The sequence below is a fragment of the Dipodomys merriami genome, unplaced genomic scaffold (genome assembly GCF_024711535.1).
Source record: "Dipodomys merriami isolate MVZ:Mamm:240054 unplaced genomic scaffold, mDipMer1.0.p SCAF_1, whole genome shotgun sequence".
In the NCBI taxonomy this organism is placed as follows: Eukaryota; Metazoa; Chordata; class Mammalia; order Rodentia; family Heteromyidae; genus Dipodomys; species Dipodomys merriami.
The window spans coordinates 58,493,943-58,516,925 of NW_027202270.1; positions in this window are offsets into that span (position 1 = coordinate 58,493,943).

Here is a 22,983-nt window from a genome sequence, read left to right on the forward strand (position 1 = left end):
AGTACAGTGGTTTAAATTCAAATCCCTTTATTTATATTTACATTTGGGGACATTGGTTTAATATGGGCTCATTTATTATGCACATATTTTTCTTTAAATCATTGGCCATGTTAATTATAGATTTTCAATATTGTCTTCTGATAATTTTGCTTTATAGTCTAAATGTATGTATTCACTCCTATTATATTGGTTGTGTCATTGTGCTTCTTAAAACATTAGTAAAACATTTTGAGTATTATTAGTTAATAAATTGATATTTATCCTTTTCATTCAATTAATGCTTCTATTTTTGGAGTCTTCAAAGCTAATAGCATTCATTCTTAAAAAAAATTGATCAACAAACTAGACCAATTTTCATCATCAGAACTGTTGTGTAAACAATTACAGATGAAGATCATAGAGCAAACAATGAATCTGAAATGTAAAGACAAGTATGTTCAATGAAAGATACAACAGAATCAATTAATGCTTTACAAATGCAACCAAACAATAATGATACTAATTCAGGAAAAAAAATACAATAATGAATTGGTAAAGCTAAAATTTAGGCTAACATGAATCTATGGTCCCTGGAGACCACAGCTAAAAGAAGAACACACATCTAGTCAGAGGCTCTACTGTATACACCTCATGTGTCTATTAGACACAGACACACAGACATACCATACACACACACCATAATGGTGCTAGTACTGAAAAATGTTTAGCATTTCAAATCTTAGAAGAGAAATGAGTGCTTCTGTGGTAAGATACCATCTGCCCTTCATTTTATTTTCCCATAGAGAAAATAAGCAAAAATCTAGGAGCTGAGGGAACTATTTTTTTTCCTCCTAAGGCACTGGTATTATTCTATTACATTTGAGAAAAACAAACATGTGTCTAAATAAAAAAGAATAAAAATATATGAAAAGCCCAGAACTCTGGGTTTTGCTTTTGACTGTGTCACTTTTGACTGTATTAATCATATTAATAAGGTGTAGACTACAATGACTACATGACATTGAAACTTAACCATAGTAATAGACTATGCTCTTCAACTTCACCAATAAAGTAGCAGTATTAAGGAGCAGGTGACAGTAGAGTTCTAAAGGGATTTTTCCTAAAATATGTACAAATTATTCTTGTAGAGTAAATAAAAAAGTTAGAGCTTAGAATATATACAGATATATATAGGAATACATATAGAGGAAAAAATTAAATCTCTACAAACATAAGCTATCTCCAAATCATTTTGAAAATTGGAATTAATGTAGAAAAACCATAACACCACCATATCTTAAACACAAATAAACTCTTCTACATTGAACCAAATCCTAATAGTAAAAGACCTCTGGAATAAATTAATGATCATAATATGACATAAAATACTGTCAGTTGAGGTCTACAAAAGACAATCTACATCTCTTGTATTGTCCTACAAGGGATGCCCTCTATAAAATGTTTAAGTCACATAAAACTGTAATAAAAAATGGCAGAAAACTACAGTGCCCAGAGGCAAAGCAAGCAATGTTACTAACCTCAGATATGGCATACATGTTAAAACTCTTCTGGACAGAATTATTCAAAAGCATTAAAATTTTAATGTTAAATGTGGCAATCACTTGCTCTAGAGATTATGAGTGAAGACAAAAACCAGTGTGTTATTTTGTAGTTATTTTGGTTCAGGAAATTCATATGTTTTGTTTCAAACTCATTGGTCCATAATTTGGCTGTAATATAGAAAAGCTGACACTATGCATTTAGATTTTTCTTTCTTTCATTTTTTGGCCTTCAACTTTTCCCTTTGTTGCATTATTCATTCTGATTTTTCACATTTAACATTAAAATCCCTAAGATAATAGTTTTAATGCTTTGCTAAGGACTTTTGAAAAGTCACAAATGGTTATACATGAATAAAAATGAAGATTTTTCTCATACTAAATTGTGTTATGTACACAAGTGCTCACACACTGAAATTAACAGGCAGATGCTATTACATAATGACTTTTATACTTTGATAATAATCTGCATTATAATTCCTCCCCCCCTCTCTTTTTTGTCAGGTGTGGAGCCTGAACTCTGGGCTTGGGCGCTGTCCCTCAGCTCTTCAGTTCAAGGCTAACACTCTACCACTTGAACCACAGTGCCACTTCCAGCTTTCTGCTTATATGGTGCTGAGGAATCAAACCCAAGGCCTCATGCACGTAAGGCAAGCACTCTACCACTGAGCCACATTCACAGCCCCACAACTTAACTTTTAATGAAGAAGAAAAATATTATGTTTAAGAAGACAGACTGGCTTATTTCACAAACTTTGCATAAAAAATGGATATCTATATATAGAAGACTTAAATGAGATACTAACTTCACCCTTTTAAAAACTTAAATTCAAGTCTGGGAAGGTGGCTCAGTGGTAGAGCACTTGCCTTGCATGCCTGAGGCCCTGGGTTTGATTCCTCCGCACCACATAAGCAAAAAGAAAAAAAAGCCGGAAATGGCGCTGTGGCTCAAGTGGTAGGGCACTAGCCTTGAGTTGACGAGCTGAAAGACAGAGCCCAGGCCCAGAGTTCAGACCCCACGACAGGATCCCCCCCAAAAAAAGAAAAAAAAAGAAAAACTTAAATTAAAAGTTAATGAAAGATGTTAATGGAAGACATAAAACTTTGAAACTACTACATAAATAAAATAAAATAAAATAGAAGAAGCATATCAATTTATAGAAAGTACATAATTCTGATTAAGACTTTCATAACTCAGGAAACAGTAACAAGAATTGACATTTGGGAATGCATCAAATTAAAAAGCTCTGTAAAGCAAAGGAAACAATTACCAGAGTGAAGAGACAAACAACAGAATGAGAAACTACCTTTGGTAGTTATGAATCTGATAGGGTATTAATATCCAGAATTTGTACAAAATTCAATGTATTAAACACTAAACAAATAATACAGTTAATGTAACTGTAAACTGAGGAGATAGTATCCAAAAGAAGTGCAAATGGTCAATCAATATATAAAATTCAATTTATTTAAAATCATGAAAATCCAAACAAAATCCTACATTTAGAATCTTTCTCATCCAAATCAGAATGGCTAAATCAAGGTAATACTCAAACATTAATGTTGGTAAGGATATTATAGATACAAAAACATACCAACTAACCCAGGTATTAAGGAAATAAGAATGGAGAATTCTTGACAAATAGAGAAAAGAACTTCCATATGATCTCGTTAAAGAAAGTAAAGTCTAGGTGGACCTGTAGCAACAACGAGAAGTACAAGTTGTCATGTTGAAAACGAACTTTACAACGTTGGTTGGGAGGAGGATGGGAAGGGATGTGAAGGGTAAACAAAGGAGGAGGCTGCAATGTTTGATAAGAAATGTATGCACTATCTTGCCCATGTAATTGTAACCCCTCTGTACAGTATGTTCACAAAAAATTAAAATTAAAATTAAAAAAAAGAAAGTAAAGTCTGCCTACATGTTGAAAATACTTGCACACACAAACTTCAGCAATACTTGCAATACTGAAATTATGGAATCAGACTATTAGTAGACAAATGCATAAAGGAAATTAGTACATACATTTAACTGGGTGTTATTATGCCATGAAGAAAAAGAAAATATCATTTGGGGGAAAATGGATGGAATAGGAGACAATCATTTCAAACAAAATTAATCAAAATCAGAAAGACAAGTGTTCTGTGTTTTCTCTCATATATGAAATCTGAAAAAAATGAAGAGTGCTGAAGATAGATAGATAGATAGATAGATAGATAGATAGATAGATAGATAGATAGATAGATAGATAGATAGAAGGAAACCACTATGAATAGGGAAGTTAGCAAGTTCAATGAAAGGAATGAATGTAATCAAAATACATTGTATACATGCATGGAAATGTCATAATGAAATCAATTATCTTGCACAAATACCATGCTAGTAAAATAAATACAGAAACCATAAAACCAACATTTTTCCTGTACTAAAATTTCAACTGTTTTTTTTTTATACTAAGGTAAGCATGGTGCATATAAACATGAATGTATACATGGAAATTTCTCCATTCTGTATGAATATCAGCATAGAGATCTCTCAAAAATGATGAAAATAGAATTTCAATATGATCAAGCCATATCTACCCTAGATACATATTTAGAGAATGAAAGGCAGTGTACAATTTAGATACCTACATGTCCATATTTGTTATAACAGCATACACATACACAATCATAAAGTTATAGAATCTGTATAGTTGTTCATCAAAGTGTGAGTTGATAAAAATATGACATATATACATATTCGAGTATTGTTCAGCCATAAAGAATACAATATTTTCCTTATAGGAAAGTAGCTAGAACTAGATATTATCATGTTAAGGGAACCTTGCAAGACTCAGAAAAAAGTTATATCATGTTTTCTCTCATATGGAAGATCAAGATTATAAACAAAAAACAAAAAAAGTAGAATAACTTAATAAATTACCTTGATTTATAAACAGAAAGGAATTATTTCTTTTCATAATCTAACATTCATGGTGCCCAAAATACAATAAAAATTATACAACATATGAAGAATAAAGAATGAAACCTAAACTTGAGTAAAGCAAATTGACCACATATGCTTCTATAATAGACACAATATTGATCTACAGAAAAAAAGCATTAAACACACTCATACTTTAATGGAGTTAAACAACAGCATATATACATTTAATATAACTAATAATGCTGAGATTGATCAAAGAAAAATATGACAAAAAACTGAAGCCTTGGTAGAAGAAAAAGAGGTTGAAAGAATCAAAAATAATTGCAAAATGCAAAACACAAATAAAAAGTAAGAATTAAAATACAGAGTAGATTTGTTTTTTTAATTAGATTTTATTTATTATTTAAGTAATGGTTCAAAGGAATTACAATCCAACAAATTAGTTAATAAGTACAATGCATCTTGATTGATGTTATGTTTGTCATCTTTCTCCTCCTTCTCTCCCAACCTAACCCCTGCTCTCAGTTTTCTTGGTTTCATAGGGTATGCACTGAATACATTCTCCCCACTTACTCTCTTCATTCCAGAACACTCTCCTTCACCTCCCACATACACCTTCCGGTGCAGGTTTCTTGGTATTCATTTTGTCGGACCGTGAGTTGGTTTTTCGAAAGAATTACACCATTTGAATTCTCCCCTCCAAATACCATAAGTTTTTGTGCACTTATATACAATCTCATGTGTTTTACGTGTACCTCCCTAAATTAGTTCTAGACTTTACATATGAGAAAAAGTGTGTCCTTTGTCTCTCTGGGTCTGACTTTCTTCATTTAATATAACTTTTTTCTAGTTCTATCCATTTGTTACAAAAATGTGACATTATGCTTGCTAATGGATGAGTAACATTGCATTGTGTATACATACACTATTTTCTGATGCACTCATCCATTGATAGCTGGGCTGCTTCCATCACTTAGCTATAGGAATAAAGCAGCAAATAACATGACTGTAGAAGTGGCTTCACTGTCTTCTGAATTGTAATCTTTTGAGTAAATGCCCAAGATTGATATTACTAGATAATAAAGCAGTTACGTATTTAGTTTTTTGGGGGAATCTAAAAAATTGCTTTGCAGAGGGGTTGAACAAGTTTACATTCCCACCAACAGGGTATTAGATTTCTTTTCCCCCAACATCCATACCAGTATCTGTTCTTTGTATTATTGATGATCATGAAGTAAAGGATTAACTGGTGTAAAAAAGCAATCTATACTCCACAAAATTACTGATAATCTTATTGATTCAAACTATTGATGCAAACTCAACCTGGTATCATATTTTTCAGAAAAAATAACAAATTTTAGGAAATTTACTGGAAAATAACACCAAGAGTAGTCATGACAGTCTTAAGGAACAACTAAGGCAGAGAACATATAATATCAGACATGAAGAATTATTTTACAGTTTTAACAATATTTCAACTTATCTTAGCTTCCTTTATTCCCATTCTGTTCCTCCTGTGATAATAACCATCATATTTACATTGTCTTCTTTCTGGTTTAATTTTCTTTAGGAAATACCTTCTCTTTTGGTGATTGGACAGAGGAGGCTTTGCGTTGGAGGCACTAGTAGTCTCTGAAGACCTTTCCACTTTATCTGTCTTGACCTTTATTCAGTATTCTATAAGTTCTGCTTGATTCTAGAAGTTTGGAGGGATAGTATCTTAAAAATTGTACTCTCTCTTTCAACCACATTTGCAAAGATGTATCTTTTACATCAGCAGGATTTAAAGAATGTCATTGGGAATGTTTGAAAATGTCTGTTTAGTTGTTGTCTGTATGCTTCAACTCTCTAAAATGAGTTCTCTCACTTTTAATCAACATGCATTGCATTCTACAAAATTAAATGAACTACTACCTCTAATTTTGTAGTCATTTTTTAAACTGCTTTGTTTCCCATTTTATTTTATTTATTTATTTATTTTTTATTTTTTGGGACTGGTCGTGGGGCCTGAACTCTGGGCCTGGGCACTGTCCCTCAGCTCTTCAGGTCAAGGCTAGCGCTCTACCACCTGAGCCAGAGCGCCACTTTCAGCTTTTTGCTTATGTGGTGCTGAGGAATTGAGCCCAGGGCCTCATGCATGCAAGGCAAGCACTCTACCACTGAGCCACCTTCCCAGCCCCTCCTATTTTATTTTTAATTGTTATATGTTTAAAGCCATGATTAGTAATATCTTTCTCAATGGGACCCCTGTGATTTTAAAATAAGTGTTTTGATAGTTTTTAGTTTTTTATAAACTTTTAAAAAAATTGTTACTGTAAAAATGATGTATTGTTATAGTAAATGTATTTTAAATAACAAACATTTCTTTTTGAGCCACTAGTGTCACCCATTCCTTTCCTTTTCCCTCCCCCACACCAAGGCATATTGTTTATGTTCAACAGTGTCTAGTGAATATTCCTGCTGCATTTGTTCACCATTTGTCCCATAATTTCTGTGTCTCCCTTACCCTAGCCCAAAACAGAAAAACTTACATACAAGACAAAAGATACATAAAACAAAAATATCAACAAAAGATAAAACAAAAATAAAAACAACCCCCCCCCCAAGTAACCACAATCCTCTTGTTTCTACGTCTTGGAGTTCATTTCTATAAATATCATTTTATATGATTATATGAATATAGCTATTTTTAATAAAGTGATATTTTAAACTTTGTTCAAATACAACTTCTAAATATAGACTCTCAACAAATACTTTTGAATGGACATTGTCTTCCCTAAGCTTTTGGTCTAGGTATATTTTATTTTTGTACATGTGCACATATGCTGTAAGATGAAAGGTTATCCTCCAATTGTTTCTTCTCTCTTCGTTTCTAGAAAACTAAGAATATATTTCAGTGTCATGTTTAGATCTTAGTTTATCTAAAGTTTTTAGAAACACTCCTTCAGTTTTCTATGAATGTATTCTTTACTGATTAATCCCTTAATGTACTTTTTTTCACAATGTGTTTTTGATGAATCAGAGTCTCCCAGAAATGTCTAGATTTTAGATTTCTCTCCATCCACTCACAAGTGCATGAACCCCTAACTAACTACAGCTATGAGATATTGGAATTAATTCATTGGTATCAATAACTAATTAATTCACACAAGTTATAAATTATATAAGTAGATATTCTATGACTCTCACATAAAATTTATACTAGCTAAAGTTTAATTTCCAGATATTCCTTCATGTGAGGCATGTATGCTTAAGTTAATGGATGGATAAAATGAAAATTTTCTTAGTACAGTAGTCAGAATAGCAGCACTATGGAAATCAAATAAAAGGAAGTGTAAGAGAGTATAATCTAGAAGAGTAGTACAGATTTCCTAGTGAGTGGAAGGCTGGGTTCCTAACATCTGTACCACAAAATAAAAGGAAAAAATAAGTAAAAAAATCAATCAACAAAGCAAAAGTTTGAAAATTATAGAGCTTTAAACTATGATAATTTACTTAGAACAAAGGCTAAAACTTTTTAAGTACCTTTTTTCTTTCTATAGATAGTGCCTGTGTTCAAAATCTGAAGAAAAAAACCCCGAAACTTCTCTCAAGAAAAAGGTTGAAAGAGAACATTTTGTGAACTCAGACATAAAAGCCATCAAAGAAATCTGTGAAAATGCACCCTGTATCAGCTTCCCAAGCCTGCCAATACCCAAAGGATATTTTATAGACTTTATGACCCTTAAGGATCAAAGATAGAATTAATTTTAAAATCCTAAAACAAGAAACAATGGTTCGTGTATATTCACTACAATCTGACCTACTTAGTTCAGTTTGTTAGTTGGCCTTACCAGGCATGCTAAAATCCTTCATTAATTAAACCTTCAAGTGCATTTGTTTATTTATGTTCAACATATCTATAGGGGAAAGAAGGAAGGAAGGAAGGAACTCTTTCAATACTGTTTAGTTAAAAATGAGCAAAATGTGGTTATTAAGGGACACAGGTATATGGCTATTTCTCTTTATTAATTTTTTTGTTAATCATTAGAGAGTAACCCTCCCCATTGGGTCACCATTGACTAGGTTTGTCATTTCCCATACTGTTTTATTTTTTCTTTCCACCAGAATGCTTCATCCATGAGTACGGATCTCAGTCCCCAGGAGATTTTCAAGATAAACATCGCATGCTCACTTCATAGATCAAAAAATGTCAGGAGCCATAAACTGATCCATCTACTTGCTAACTATTTAGTAGTTTCTCTGCAGTGAAAGCATGCTAGCTTTATCCAAATAGTCCTACCTGAGACATCATTAAAGATAGGAGTCTGGTAGCATTATTAAATATACCTTCAACATAGCTTTACCAATATTTAGGACCCTCATGCAGATTGGAAGGGTACTATATAATGCTCATTTTAAAATATGACTTCCAATTGAAATTAAAAATGGAAACGTGAGTAATTATATATTCCATATGGCACAGTCCTGGTATTATTAAATCCTATACTGGATGAAAACTGATAAGCCAGTGTTATTACTGGGATTCACACAATAACATATGGGCTGTAGGCCAAGAACTCCACTCTTAAATCAGCCTTAGAATTTGACAAGACGTTGAATGTCAGAGATGGGGCTGTTATTCATTCCACCTGCCTGACAGGATGAGAGAATATTATAAAGGATCAGAACTGAAATTAAAATGAAGGCTGTTCAGCCTGCTTCTTTTTACCAGTCACAATTTTTCATGATGAGGTGGTTGTAGAGGTCAGAGACTCACACTAACTACCAGAATCTGATGATTGAATCTAAGAAATATTTCACAGTAATCTTGTTTCAAAATTTATATGAGTAAGCATAATCATGTCCATTATCTTTTTTACAGGAAAGATGCAAAAAAAGTCAGATTATCTAGCTATCTAGCTATTTATTTTTTATTATAAAAATACCATACAGAGGGGTTACAATTACATGAGCAAGGTAATGAGTACATTCTTATCAAGCGTTGTTGCCTCCTCCTTTGTTTCCCTACCATCCCTTCCCACCTACCCCCAGTACCCCACCTGCCCCAGCACCAAAGTTGTAAAATTCGTTTTTCGACACAATGTCTTGTATATCTCATTGTTGCAATCGGTCCACCTGTATCCCTATTTAAACAATTTGTTTTTTCCCTTCCCCTCCACAAATTATACCAACATCAAATACAGTGAAAACAGGGGTTATACCTTGGGGGAGGGACATACAAAGCAACAAAGAAATGATCTTATAAATATGTTAGAAACGGGTTAGGAAGGTGGCTCAGTAGTAGAGCGCTTGCCTTGCATGCATGAGGCCCTGGGTTCGATTCCTCAGCACCACATAAGCAAAAAGAGAAAAGCTGGAGGTGGCACTGTGGCTCAAGTGGTAGAGTGCTAGCCTTCAGCTAAAGAGCTGAGAGATAGTGCCCAGGCCCAGAGTTCAGGCCACATCACCAGACCTCCTTCCCCCACAAAAGAAACAATAGCAAGAAAGAAAACCATTTGAGTCCTTACCTTGGGGTTCATTTCGCCTAACATCATGTTATCTGACTGTTTCTGCTTATCTCAGACATATACTGGTTATTGCGAATAGGGGAAACTATGGGACCTATGTTTCTTTGGGCCTGGCTTACTTATGACCTAGCAATCCCACTTTCGGGCACTTACCAGAATGATCACAAACAAGACCATACTGAAGCTACCAGCACAACTATGTTTATTACAGCATTGTTTACCATAGCTAAGATATGGAACCAACCTAGATGCTCCTCAGTAGATGAATGGATGAAGAAAATGTGGTATATATACACAATGTAATTCTATGCCTCCATCAGAAAGAATGACATTGCCCCATTTATTAGGAAATGGAAAGACTTGGAAAAAATTATAGTCAATATATATATATATATATATATATTTTAGAAAATTTAGGCGTTGGGGCTGGGAAGGTAGTTCAGTGGTGGAGTGTTTGTATTGCATGAATGAGGCCCTGGGTTTGATTCCTCAGCACCACATTAGCCAGAAAAATCCAGAAGTGGAGTTGTGGCTTAACTGGTAGAGCACTAGCCTTGAGCTGAGGAGCGAGGAACAGCACCCAGGCTCAGAGTTCAGACCCCACAACCAGCAAATAAAATAAAATAAAATAAAACATAAAAAACTTGGGCCTAATAGAAGAAAGGGTAACACCTTAATGCCAGTTCCTGTTAGGATATTGCTTTTAATTTTTCTTAATTTTTGTACTATGAAAAATATACATATTATTACATACTGATTATAAAATATTCAAATAATCAGACATCTAGATAGCAATGAAAAAGTGACCATCCATCTTCCCTTTCTCTCACATGTTAATAGATTCAGCTGCAACTCTCTCCTTACTCTTCTCTATGCATATGCAAATACTACTATAGACATATGCGTATCTAACATATATCTATGCATATTTATACCCATATACATAAATGTATGTGTACATATAGCTTCACTTTGGTTGTATTTTATGTAACTGTTTTTTACTCTAATCAACAAAATAGTATTTTCTTAAAGTACTATATAGTATTTCACTATTTACTTATTATGATTTTACCAAAATATCATAGATTATTTTCTTTTTTCATTAACATAAACAAGACTGAAAAGGATATATGTAAGGATCAATATAAATATTCATTCATCAATTGATGCAGATGGTATTAATATATTATTAATATATACTTAGGGGTGTTTTCATAACACAGACACACAAGGACATAGTCGAAAGTAAGTTTCTACACTGGTTTGTATTTCTCTTTTAGGCAAGCATTTGACCAAATGGGCCATACCTTTAACCCATTTTGCTTTAATCTTTCAGGTAGATATTATTTTTGCATAGTATGACCTCATAATACAGTCCTCTTTATGTAGACGGGATTATAAGCATGTGCTAACACACAAGTTTATTTGTGCATTAGTATCTCATGATCTCATTGACTTTTTCTTTGGTGTGGGTAAACCTTGAACTACAATCCCCTCTCTGCATACTTGAGATTACAGGTGCAATACAATGCACCTGGGCTATTTTATTCTTATCATTAACAAAAAGTAAAATTTCACTCACATTTTCTTTTAGGCCATTGTTTTCTATGCATACTATTATCTATGTGTTTAGTGTATAGCTGAGAATGGCTTCTATTACTCTTTTATTATCATTTTATTAGCATAGATTTGTTGCATATGGGGATTTCATATTGAAATGCATACAGTTCAAATCCTACCTCAATCAATCTCTCTCATCTTCTATCCCTCTTTTTTTTTTTTTTTTTGTCGGTCGTGGGGCTTGAATCTATCCCTCTTTTTGAAACAACTTCAGTGGCTTCCATTGTTCTATTTTGATACATGTAAAATACACTTTAAGCATACTCACACTTATTTCTCCTCTCAAATAGCCTTGTACTCTTCTACTCGTACCTATCACCTCAAAGAGTCTATTTTACTTTTCTGGGATCTTCTAGTTCACATTCATTCTATAAGGTTTTACAATGGTACTTCACACGTGCATACTTCACACATGCACTTTAACACCGCTTTTGCTTTTCTCTATTCTTCTACTCTGTGCTTAACAGCATTCAGTAAGTTTCTTTTTTAAATTAAATACTATTATTATTTATTCCATCATACGCATAAGACTTTATTCCAGGGTTAAAAAGCCAGTTCAATATTTACATGCTAATTATATAATCCACCATATTAATGAAAAGAAAAAATATGGGATCACACAAACCAATAAATGAACTAATTTGAAGAAAAATCTATCACTCCGGTTTAATAAAAATGCTTAGAAAATTTAGGACTACAAAATAATTCCTACAACATTATAAAACATAAATATATAGAATGTGACTAAAATATTTAAGTTAATAGAATAGATTATTCCCTCTTAAGATACACAATAAAGCTAGGAGGTTACATATTACCACACTTACTGAATATAGTTTTAGATATCCCAGCCCATACAGTAAAAGAAGGAAAAGAAATTAAAACGACAATTTTTTTTGGGGGGGGGAGGGTAAGGGAGTGCAACTGATCCTGTCTTAAAGTGATGTAATTGTCTTACTGAAAAAAAAGTACTGAAGTCAGATTCAAGATGGCGCTGTTCTCACAGGTAGTCCCACTACATGTCTCTGACCAAACTAAGATCTAGGGTCACAGCCCACACTTTACCTCAAGAGACCCACTCCAATCAAACTCTAAATATCTAAAGACTTTTCCTACTACAAGAGGAATAACTTAAAAGGCCAACAAGGATAGCAAAAAAGAGAAACAATAAGTGGGAGCCGTGCTGAGCAGCAGAGAGCCTTGCCCAAGACTTTCTGCATATATATATATATATATATATATATATATATATATATATATTTTTTTTTTTTTTTAATTTTTTTTTTTGGCAGTTGTGGGGCTTGAACTCTAGGCCTGGGCACTGTCCCTCAGCTCTTCAGCTCAAGGCTAGTGCTCCACAACTTGAGCCACAGCACCACTTCCGGCTTTTTCTGTTTATGTGGTGCTGAGGAATTGAACCCAGGACCTTGTGCATGCAAGGTAGAGAAGCATCCAAAAGCTGAAGAAGGTGCTCAACACCAGACCCACTGAAACTTAGGAGGGAAAACAATGAAGACCCCACAGTCGGCGAATGGGTAGAAGACAGAATCTTTGAGGCAGAAGACAGGTTAGACTCCACTGAGAAAGAGAGCACAGATATTCATAACAAAACCAAGAAGCATGATAGATCATTGCAGAAGCTACAGGATACAATCGGAAAGCCTAATTTGAGATATTGAGGAAGGCCTCGAGAAGGAAGCCAATGGATTAGAAAATATATTCAGGAGAATCCTAGCAGAGAACTTCCCAAATATACAAAGGGACAGGTCCATCCAGATACAAGAAGCTTTTAGACCCCAAGTAGACCAGAGAAGAATAGGACATCCCACCATCACATTATAATATGTACAGGATCAATAGAAACTAAGGGTCATTCTCTAAAATAGGCCTTGTTTTGGGGCACAAAGTAAGTTTATGCAGATTCAGAAAGATTGGAATTATTCCATGCATTCTCTCAGACCATAATGGAATAAAAGTAGAGCTCAATGCCAAAATCCACAATAGAAAAACCTGTAACACATGGAGACCCCACAACACATTGTTGAATCACCATTGGGTCATGGAAGAAATTGGATACAAAATTCAAGCATTTATGATATTTAACAAAAAGGAGCACACAAAATACCAGCTCCTCTGGGATACAGCAATGGTAGTTCTCAGAGGAAAATTTATAGCTCTGAGTACCTATGTCAACAAATTGGAGAAAACTCAAAAGAGCAACAAGCTTTACCCCAACCCAGCAGATGGAAGGAAATGGTTAAAATTAAATCAGAGTTAAATGAATTAGAAACAAAAAAATAAGAAGAATCAAAAAGACAAAAAGTTAGTTCTTCAAAAAAATCAACAAAATTGACAGACCCTTAACAAACCTCCCCCCCAAAAAAAAAGAGAACACATGAAAATAAACAATATCACAGATGAGAACAGAAACATCATCACAGAAACTAACAAGATTCAGAACATCATAAGGGAATATTACTTAAAACTTTGTACTAATAAATTCAAGAATATGGAAGAAATGGATGAATTTCTAGCAAAAATTAATATTCCCAAGTTAAAGCAATAAGATTCAAACTAAATAGACCCATATCAAGAAATGAAATAGAAACAGCAATAAGAGACCTCCCTTCCATGAAAAGCCCAGGACCAGATGGATCAGAGCCAAATTCTGTACAGCCTCCGAAAGAGAACAAACTCCTATTCCCCTCAAACTCTTCAATGAAATTGGAAATGAAAGCTCACAACCAAACTTATTCTATGAAGCCACCATCCCAAAACCAGAAAGAGACTCATCAAACAAAGAGAACTATAGACCCATTTTTCTGATGAACATTGATGCAAAACTTCTTAATAAGATTCTGGCCAAGGCCCAAAGAAACATAGGTCCCATGGTTTTCCTTGTTTGCAATGACTAGTACATGTCTAGGACAAACAGAGAAGGTCAAAGGTTATGTACATATGACCACATGATATAATGTTAAGCAAAATGTACCACAAGACAGAGACACAAGTGGTTTTTTTTTTCTTACTATTGTTTTTTAATGTACTTATAATGCACTATTTGATTCTTTTTGTTTCTTTTGGATGTCTTCCCCCACAGTATAACCCTTGTTTGCAGTGGATTTGATGCCAGTGTTCTGCATCTTGTATATATATTTTTGTAATTTATGGAGGGGAAGGGATATAGCGGAATGCTTAAATGGGGATGCAGGTTGACCCATTGTGACTACGATATGTACAGAACACTGTGTTGAAAGCGAACTTCACAATGTTGGGGTGGGGGGACAGGAAGAGTTGGGGAGGTGGGGAGGGAAGTGATGGTAGGGGGAAAACAAAGGAAGAGGTAACAATTCTTGCCACAAAATGTACTCATTACCATACTTATGTAACTGCAACCCCTCTGTACAATATTTTTACAATTAAAAAATATATATAATATACAAAAGGATTCTGGCCAATCAACTTTAACAATTCATCAATAAAATTATACATTATGATTAAAAAGAATTCTTTCCAGGGATGCAAAGCTGATTCAATATATGCAAATCAATTAATGTAATTCATCATCAATAGAAGCGATGACAAAAACCACATGATTATCTCTATAGATGCAGAAAAAGCATTTGACAAGATCCAGCACCTCTTCATGATGAAAGCTCTAGAAAAACTAGGAATCCATGGAGTATTCCTCAATATAATCAAGGCTATATATGACAAGCCTACAGCCAGTATAATATGCAATGATGAAAAGTTAAAGCCATTTTCTTCCAAAATCAGGAACGAGACCAGGCTGTCTGCTCTTTCCACTCTTCTTCAATATAATATTAGAATTCCTAGCTGGAGTAATAAGGCAAGAGGCAAATATGAAGGGGATCCAAATGGGAAAAGAAGAAGTAAAACTCCCCCTCTTTGCAGATGACATAATCCTATACCTAGAGAACCCCATAAGCTACTCCCAAGTTACTTGAGCTGATCCAAATTTTGGGCAAAGTAGCAGTTTATAAACTCTAGGTCTTCAAATCTCTTCTCTTGGTCCTCGGGCATGTTCTTGTGCAAGTAATTACCTATGGCTTGGTGATAGAGTTTGAGGCTCAGTATTGAAATTCCTCCAGCATTTTTCTTCCTGTTAAGAACTGATTTTGCTATTCAGAGTCTTTTATTGTTTCATATGAATTTTTGAATTGCTTCTTCTATTTCATTAAAGAAGAAATTGGTATATATGGGTATTGAATTGAATTTGTATATGCCTTTGAAAATATAGCCATTTTCAAAATGATAATCTTCCCAATCCAGGTACATGGAATTTATTCCATTTCCTGAAGTCTACTTTAATTTCCTTTTTCAGATTTTTGAAGTTTTCATTGTAGAGTTCCTTCATTTCTTTGGCTAAGTTGATTCCCAAGTATTTTAATTTTTTGAGGCTGTTACAAATAGAGTTGTTTTCCTAATTTCAGACTCTCTCTTTTCATTGTTGGCATAGAGAAAAGCTACTGATTTTTGTGGATTGATTTTATACCCTGCTACTTTGCCTAAGTTTTGGATCAGGTCAAGGAACTTGGGAGTGGAGTCTATGGGATTCTCTAGACACAGGATCATGTCATTGCTAAGAGAGAGTTTTACTTCCTTTCCCATTTGGATCCCCTTCATATTTGCCTCTTGCCTTAATGCTCTAGCTAGGAATACTAATACTATATTGAAGAGGAGTAGAAAGAGCAGACAGCCTGGTCTTGGTTCCTGAGTTTGGAAGAAAATGGCTTTAACTTTTCATCATTGCATATTATACTGGCTGTAGGCTTGTCATATACAGCCTTGATTATATTGAGGAATACTCCATGGATTCCTAGTTTCTCTAGAGCTTTCATCATGAAGAGGTGTTCGATCTAATGCTTTTTCTTCATCTATAGAGATAATCATGTGGTTTTGTCATTGCTTCTATTGATGATGAATTATATTAATTGATTTGCATATATTGAACTGGCTTTGTACCCTTGGGATGAATACTGTTTGATCATAGTGTATAATTTTTTTGATGAATTGTTGAGTTTGATTGGACAGAATCTTATTAAGAAGTTTTACATCAATGTTCATTAGAGAAATGGATCTATAGTTCTCTTTGTTTGATGAGTCTCTGTCTGGTTTTGAGATGAGGGTTCTGGTGGCTTCAAAGAATGAGTTTGGTAGGATCAGTAAGTTCCTTTATGTTTATTTTCCCACAGAGCCACTACATATCTTGATATTATTTTTCCTTTTTACCTGAGTGCAAGTTTCTGAATGAAGGGTTTAATCTTCTGTAACCTTTCCATGGGAGAATTAATGGAAGAATTGTCAATATTTAGTAATAGATGAGCAGTGATATGAGTGTGGTAAATTCTCCTGTAGCTGTTCTGGGAAATGAGTATAATTCAATAGTCAGAGATCAGTCACCATTCTTAAGACAGTGCCAATACCCTACTCTACTTAGAGAAGCTTTGACTCATTTTTCTGTAATGGGATATTCCTTTTCTTGGGCTGTACATACACAAGTTCTGTGCATCCTATTTTCTTTGGACACTCTCTGGTTCATGTAGCATGACGGTGTGCTTCTATTTGTTTTCCCCAATTTGAAGTGATAATAATTACTTGAATACTAAAATATTAGCATGTTTATTTCTGAAGATGAAGTTTGAAGCTTGCCTGGCTTTGTATTACCCCTTAAACTACACCCTTAGAGCTTTGGTTTGCATTTTATTATTTCATAGGGTCTCACCATCATACCACTCAATACATTTTTAAGTGAAACCTTCTACCTATCAAAAATCAAGATTACCTGTTTTTATCCAGGAGTTAGTGGAGAAATTCCCAATCCACAGTGATGACCTTAGAAATTTACCCTGAAGAAAACTCAGTTTAAATCACATGCACTTAAAAGGCCAACTTCAAAGCATCTTGAAAAGCTTCAAAGATTTAGAAGGGGTGGTTTTCTCAGATTGGACTCCTGTTGAGTGATGCAAAATCAAACAAACAGAAAACACTCAGCCCAGAGTATCAAAGCTTTTAATGTATAATAAGTATTCTTCATATTGTCAAATTCTCTAGTGTAATTTAGTGCTAAATTAGTGCACAGACTAATACAAATTTCCTTATTAGGATTTAACTTCCTAGCAAAACTGAAGAGAAAATACAGACAATTCTCAGATGCCCTCACTTCTCACACATGCACTGCCTTCCCACACTCAAGACTCTTCATCAGGGCAAAATATTTCTGTCATCAATGAACCTGCATTGAGACCTTGTCAACCAATATTTACATTAGGATTCATTCTTCGTTTTCCACATTGCTTTTACTCTTCATAAATACGTAATGATGTGATTCCCTTATAGTATCATATATTTGTTTGTTGACCTATATATAACCTCTGGTCTGCTTGGTCCGCTTTTTCTAATTTAATTTTATTAGCCAGGTGATATATACAGGGGTTTCAGTTACATATGTAAGTTAGTGAATACATTTCTTATCAAGCTTCATAATCCCTGGTGACTACAGCTCTTTTCTCTTTCCATAATCTTCTAGAATGTCATATTAAAATTATGTAGTAAACAGTTTTTTGAGATTCCATGCTTTTTCACTGTCTGTTACATCACTGACTTTTACTGTGAAATGATACTCTATTATTTCGGTGTGTCTCAGTTTATCTGTTTAGGGGAGGACATCATAGTTGTTTCAAATTTGGCAAAGAAAAGATGATTCTGAGGGACAGTACTCTTTCAGGTGACCCAAAATATTTTATATGTTCTCTACTGTTGAATATAAAATGTCTTTTATATGGTTCACTTTTAAAATATTGATTTTTATCTAACATGTAGAAAAATCTTTCAATACAAACAATAAGAAAAGTTACTTCAATTTTTAAAAAATAGCTAAAACCTTGAGCAGAAACTTCACTCAAGATTATATAAGAGTAAAAATGGAGAACATCTATGGAAGGGGTGACACAGATGCATTGTATTATAAACTGAATTGAAAATTCATTTAGAACTACTTAAAGATAAAAAAAAAGATTATGTGAATATAAAATGTCAAAAAAAATATAGTCATCATCATTCAATGGTTGAGAAAGTAATTCAAATCAAAATGAGATACTTTTCTTCAATTAATAGTATCATTAAAAATTAAATTAGTGAAAATAAGAAATGTTGATAAGTACTGCAAACAATGCTGTCTCAAATCTTGTTGATTGAATGCAAAATGATGTAGTTACAGTGGAAAAGGTAGCAATAATATAAATTTATACTTACCCTATATCCAGGAATCTTAGTCCTAATTATTTATTTCAAAGAAATGGGAATTTATGTACACACACAAAAAAACCCTGTATATTAATTTTGGAATAGCTCCATTAACAATTACCAAAACTTGGATAAAAGGCCATCAACAACTGAATATGTAAATGAACTCCAGTACATATATACAATAGTCTGTCTCCTACAATACAAATTTCTCATGTAACCACTTTGCTAGATACCAAGGCATTATGCTGAGTATGATAAATCCAGTCTCTAATGAATACACACTATGTGATTCCATTCATTTGACATCCTGAAAAAAATTATAGATACAGTGAGTGTTCTAGAGATTAATGGAAAGTGTGACTGCAGTTGGGTGCTGGTGGCTCATGCCTGTAATCCTAACTACTCAGGAGACTGAGATATGAGGATTGAGGTTCAAAGCCAGCCTGGGTAGGAAAGTCCTTGAGACTCTTATCTCCAATTAAACACCAGAAACTAGAAGTGGTGTTGTAGCTTAAAGTGGCAAAGCACCAGCCTTGAGCAAAGTTGCTCAGGTATAGTGCCTAGACTCTGAGTTCAAGCCCCATAACTGACCCAAAAAAAGTATGCAAAATAACTACATGCGTTTTTTTTTTTTTTTTTTGGAGATAGAGTCATTCTGTTTTCACTGTGTTATTTATAACTATATAAGTCAATGAAGAGGTAAAATTCATGTTGATTTAAAATGCATATTTATTAAAAATACTAATTAAAATAAGTCATAAGAAGAAAGAAAACAAATTCTTTTTTCTCTGTCTTGAAAGGCTTTCTCTTGGGATGCTTCTTTCAAATACTGAGTATAATTTGATTTTGCTACTTTAATGCACTCATAATATTAGAAGTTAAGAGTATAAGCAAGCTGGGTGACAATGGTTCACACATGTAATCCTAACTACTCAGGAGGCTGAGATCTGAGGATCGTGTTCAAAGCCAGCCCAGGCAGGAAACTGTTATCTCCAATTAACCACCAGAAAACTGAAAGTGGCGCTGTGGCTCAAGTGGTAGAGAGCTCATATTGAACTGAAATGCTAAGGGACAGCACCCAGGCCGAGAGTCAAGCCCATGACAAAAAAAAAAACAAAAATTAAGCAAATCATTTTAGCCTAGTAACATGGAGAGTTAGGGTTGGAATGGACAGTTCACTGGCATACAGTGAATGCCTACACAACATGAACTTTAAATAAAAATACTCCTCCATTTTGAGTAATGTGCCATGAATATAGTGAAGAATTCTATACCTAGCAGCTTTTTTTCATTAATTGCTACAATAATATTTCATTTCTATTAATATCCTTGCCTCATGCCAATCAAAACATAACAGCTATCTGTTCAACGTCATTCAAATTGGAATAGGTTCTGTCATGCTATCCAAAAGAATATAATAATAAATTTTACCACTTATACAAAAGTGTGCTAAGTAAGCTGGAAACTTCAGCTTCCTATCTATTTAGATAACTGAATCTTTAGCTGCTACTTGACACAAACTCACAAGAGACTCCACATAAAGATTATCCAGCTAAGCCAAATAAATCAAAGAACCCAAAGAGACAGTGATAAATTCTTAGTGCCATACATTAGCAGTATGATGGTGGTCTGAACACAAATTTTAAACGTACTTTCTTACTCCAAAGTAAGACTCAACGATCCATTCAACTTATTTAATAATCTATCAGCAACTTCCCACTTCTACCAAAAAGCAAAAGTCAAAGAGTTAGGAAATTAAAGAATGAACTTTTGAAAATTCTAGCAAATATTTATTTAAGGAATTGATAGGGAAAAGACAAAACAGTTATCTGTTCCCCACACAGAAAATGGTGACCTCAGACAACAAATTTTAAAGAGTTGCCCTTGTTGATGTATTCTCAGGAACCTAGTGAAGAAGGGGATAGGGAAAGCATCAACAGGAATTCCATGTGTCTAACTTAACTCTGAGCAAAATCTCTGAAGGTCAAGAGACTTCTATGACATGGAATGTAGCAAAAGTATGAAGGATATGTAAGGGTTGCAATTGTTCTCTCACAACAGGAAGTGAAATACTGGGGTTCCTATGACTGGTATCTATGGAGAAGGAGGGTAAAAAGGAAGACAGAAAATAGATGGAGATAGAATTACTAAGAAAGATTAGCATCTCATAAATGTCTCCCAACCCTGGGTAGTATCTCAGCAAATAAGATCTATATAGTTCTTCCATAGTAGCCAATTGTATCCACTTAGTACTTGCAATAATGAGGAATCATAGTTAATGGAAGATGAAAGTGATTAAAGAGATTCTAACAGATTAAATAGAGTTGAAACCCAATACATCCTCCTCTTTATTCCTCAAATCCATTTCCATGTGAAATTTCACCTGAAGTTGTGCTGTCAGCAATTCTGAGCTATCAGAGAAAGAAGATTCTAACTTACTTTTCATATAATTTAGTTATTATGTAGAGTATACATTTAAATTATAAGAATGAGAGTACTTCTGCCTTCGGAAATCTCCAAAAAGGAATAGTTTCACTATTTGAAGAAGACCAGAAAAGAATTGCCTTAGATCTTACCCAAGGTCAGGAGAAACTGAAGTGCTGTGGGCAGAGAAATAGGACTATGAGTCCAACTTGTTTTAACTGTGGTAACAGTATGTGCTAGGAATAATGTTGCTCATGTGGTTCTCAGTAAAATTCAGTAATGAAGTCATTATAGTTTTATTGAGAAAAACAAGAATGAGAATTTAATGGTCAAAGTTATATAGTTAGAGGATAGCAAAGGCACAGTCCTAGAGTGCCTTCAGAATCATATAAGGCTGCTCATTAGCTGTGATTTCTGACAGATCCTTTTTGAGCATTAGAGAGAAAAGAGATGGTTGCAATTGTTTCATTTTTAATAAGTCTATTTGTACTTAAGAAGCTTACTATAATAAATACTATTTTGTCAACTCTATAATTCTTGATATTTTAGTATATAAACCCTTAGAATCTAAGTATAGAAGCTGGGTGCCGGTGGCTCATGTCTGTAATCCTGGCTACTCAGGAGGCTGAGATATGAGAATTTCGGTTCAAAGCCAGCCCCGGTAGGAAAGTCCATGAGACTCTTATCTCCAATAAACCACTAGGAAACCAGAAGTGGCGCTGTGGCTCAAGTGGTAGCGTGCTCGCCTTGAAGAGCTGAGGGACAGGGCCCAGGCCCAGAGTTCAAGCCCCATGACTGACAAAAAAAGAAAAAAAATAATAATCTAGGTATAGAAAACTTAATTAGTAAGTTAAAACTAAAAGTAAAAAACAGTATTTGTATTTTTTCTTAAATACTGGGGCTGGAATATTATACTTTTTTCCTGTTTTAGACCAACTCAATTTCTATTATTGAATTTTGCTTTAGTTTTGAAAACATCATCCTATTTGTTGGGTGTGTATAATTTTATACTTCATTAGGCCTTTCTTTTTATAAAAATATTCAATATACATAATACAATGTAATCACATAACATAATGTGATTCTCATATTAAGACTATAAAAATTTTATGTACTTTATAGCTAGAGTGTCTTTTGTGGCAAAATTTCCTGTCACTGAATACAGTCTAAATACTTCTTTAAATGTCTTTATCAAATTAGTTGTGGTAAAGATAATTTAAATAGAAGAAACCTTTTCTTAAGGAATTAGTGTCCAGTCTTTGGCTTTCTAGACAGCACAAGAGAGACAAGAAGAAAGATCTGTATTATATGAAAGTACTAGCTATGTATAATTATGAACTATTGGGAAAATGCTAGTCAAAAGGATTTAGGGATCACAACTGCATCTGGTGGTGTGTTTAAAATAAGCCTGTTAATGTACAGTGATAAAATTGCACAAAGTTTAAGCTGTTTATTGAAGTGGTCAGGGCCCATGCTGCCCCACTAACTTCTAGGGCCTGGATGTTATCCATGACTCACATGCTCCATGGTCAAAGAGTGGATACACCATGACTGAAGCTCATTGTGACATCCAGACAATGAAAAGTTATTTTTCCATCTGTTTGGATTTGACTTAAAAAAATACAACAGTCAGATACAAAAGACCTCTTATGGACAGCACCAGTAAGCCAACTATCTCTAGAAAATGATGATT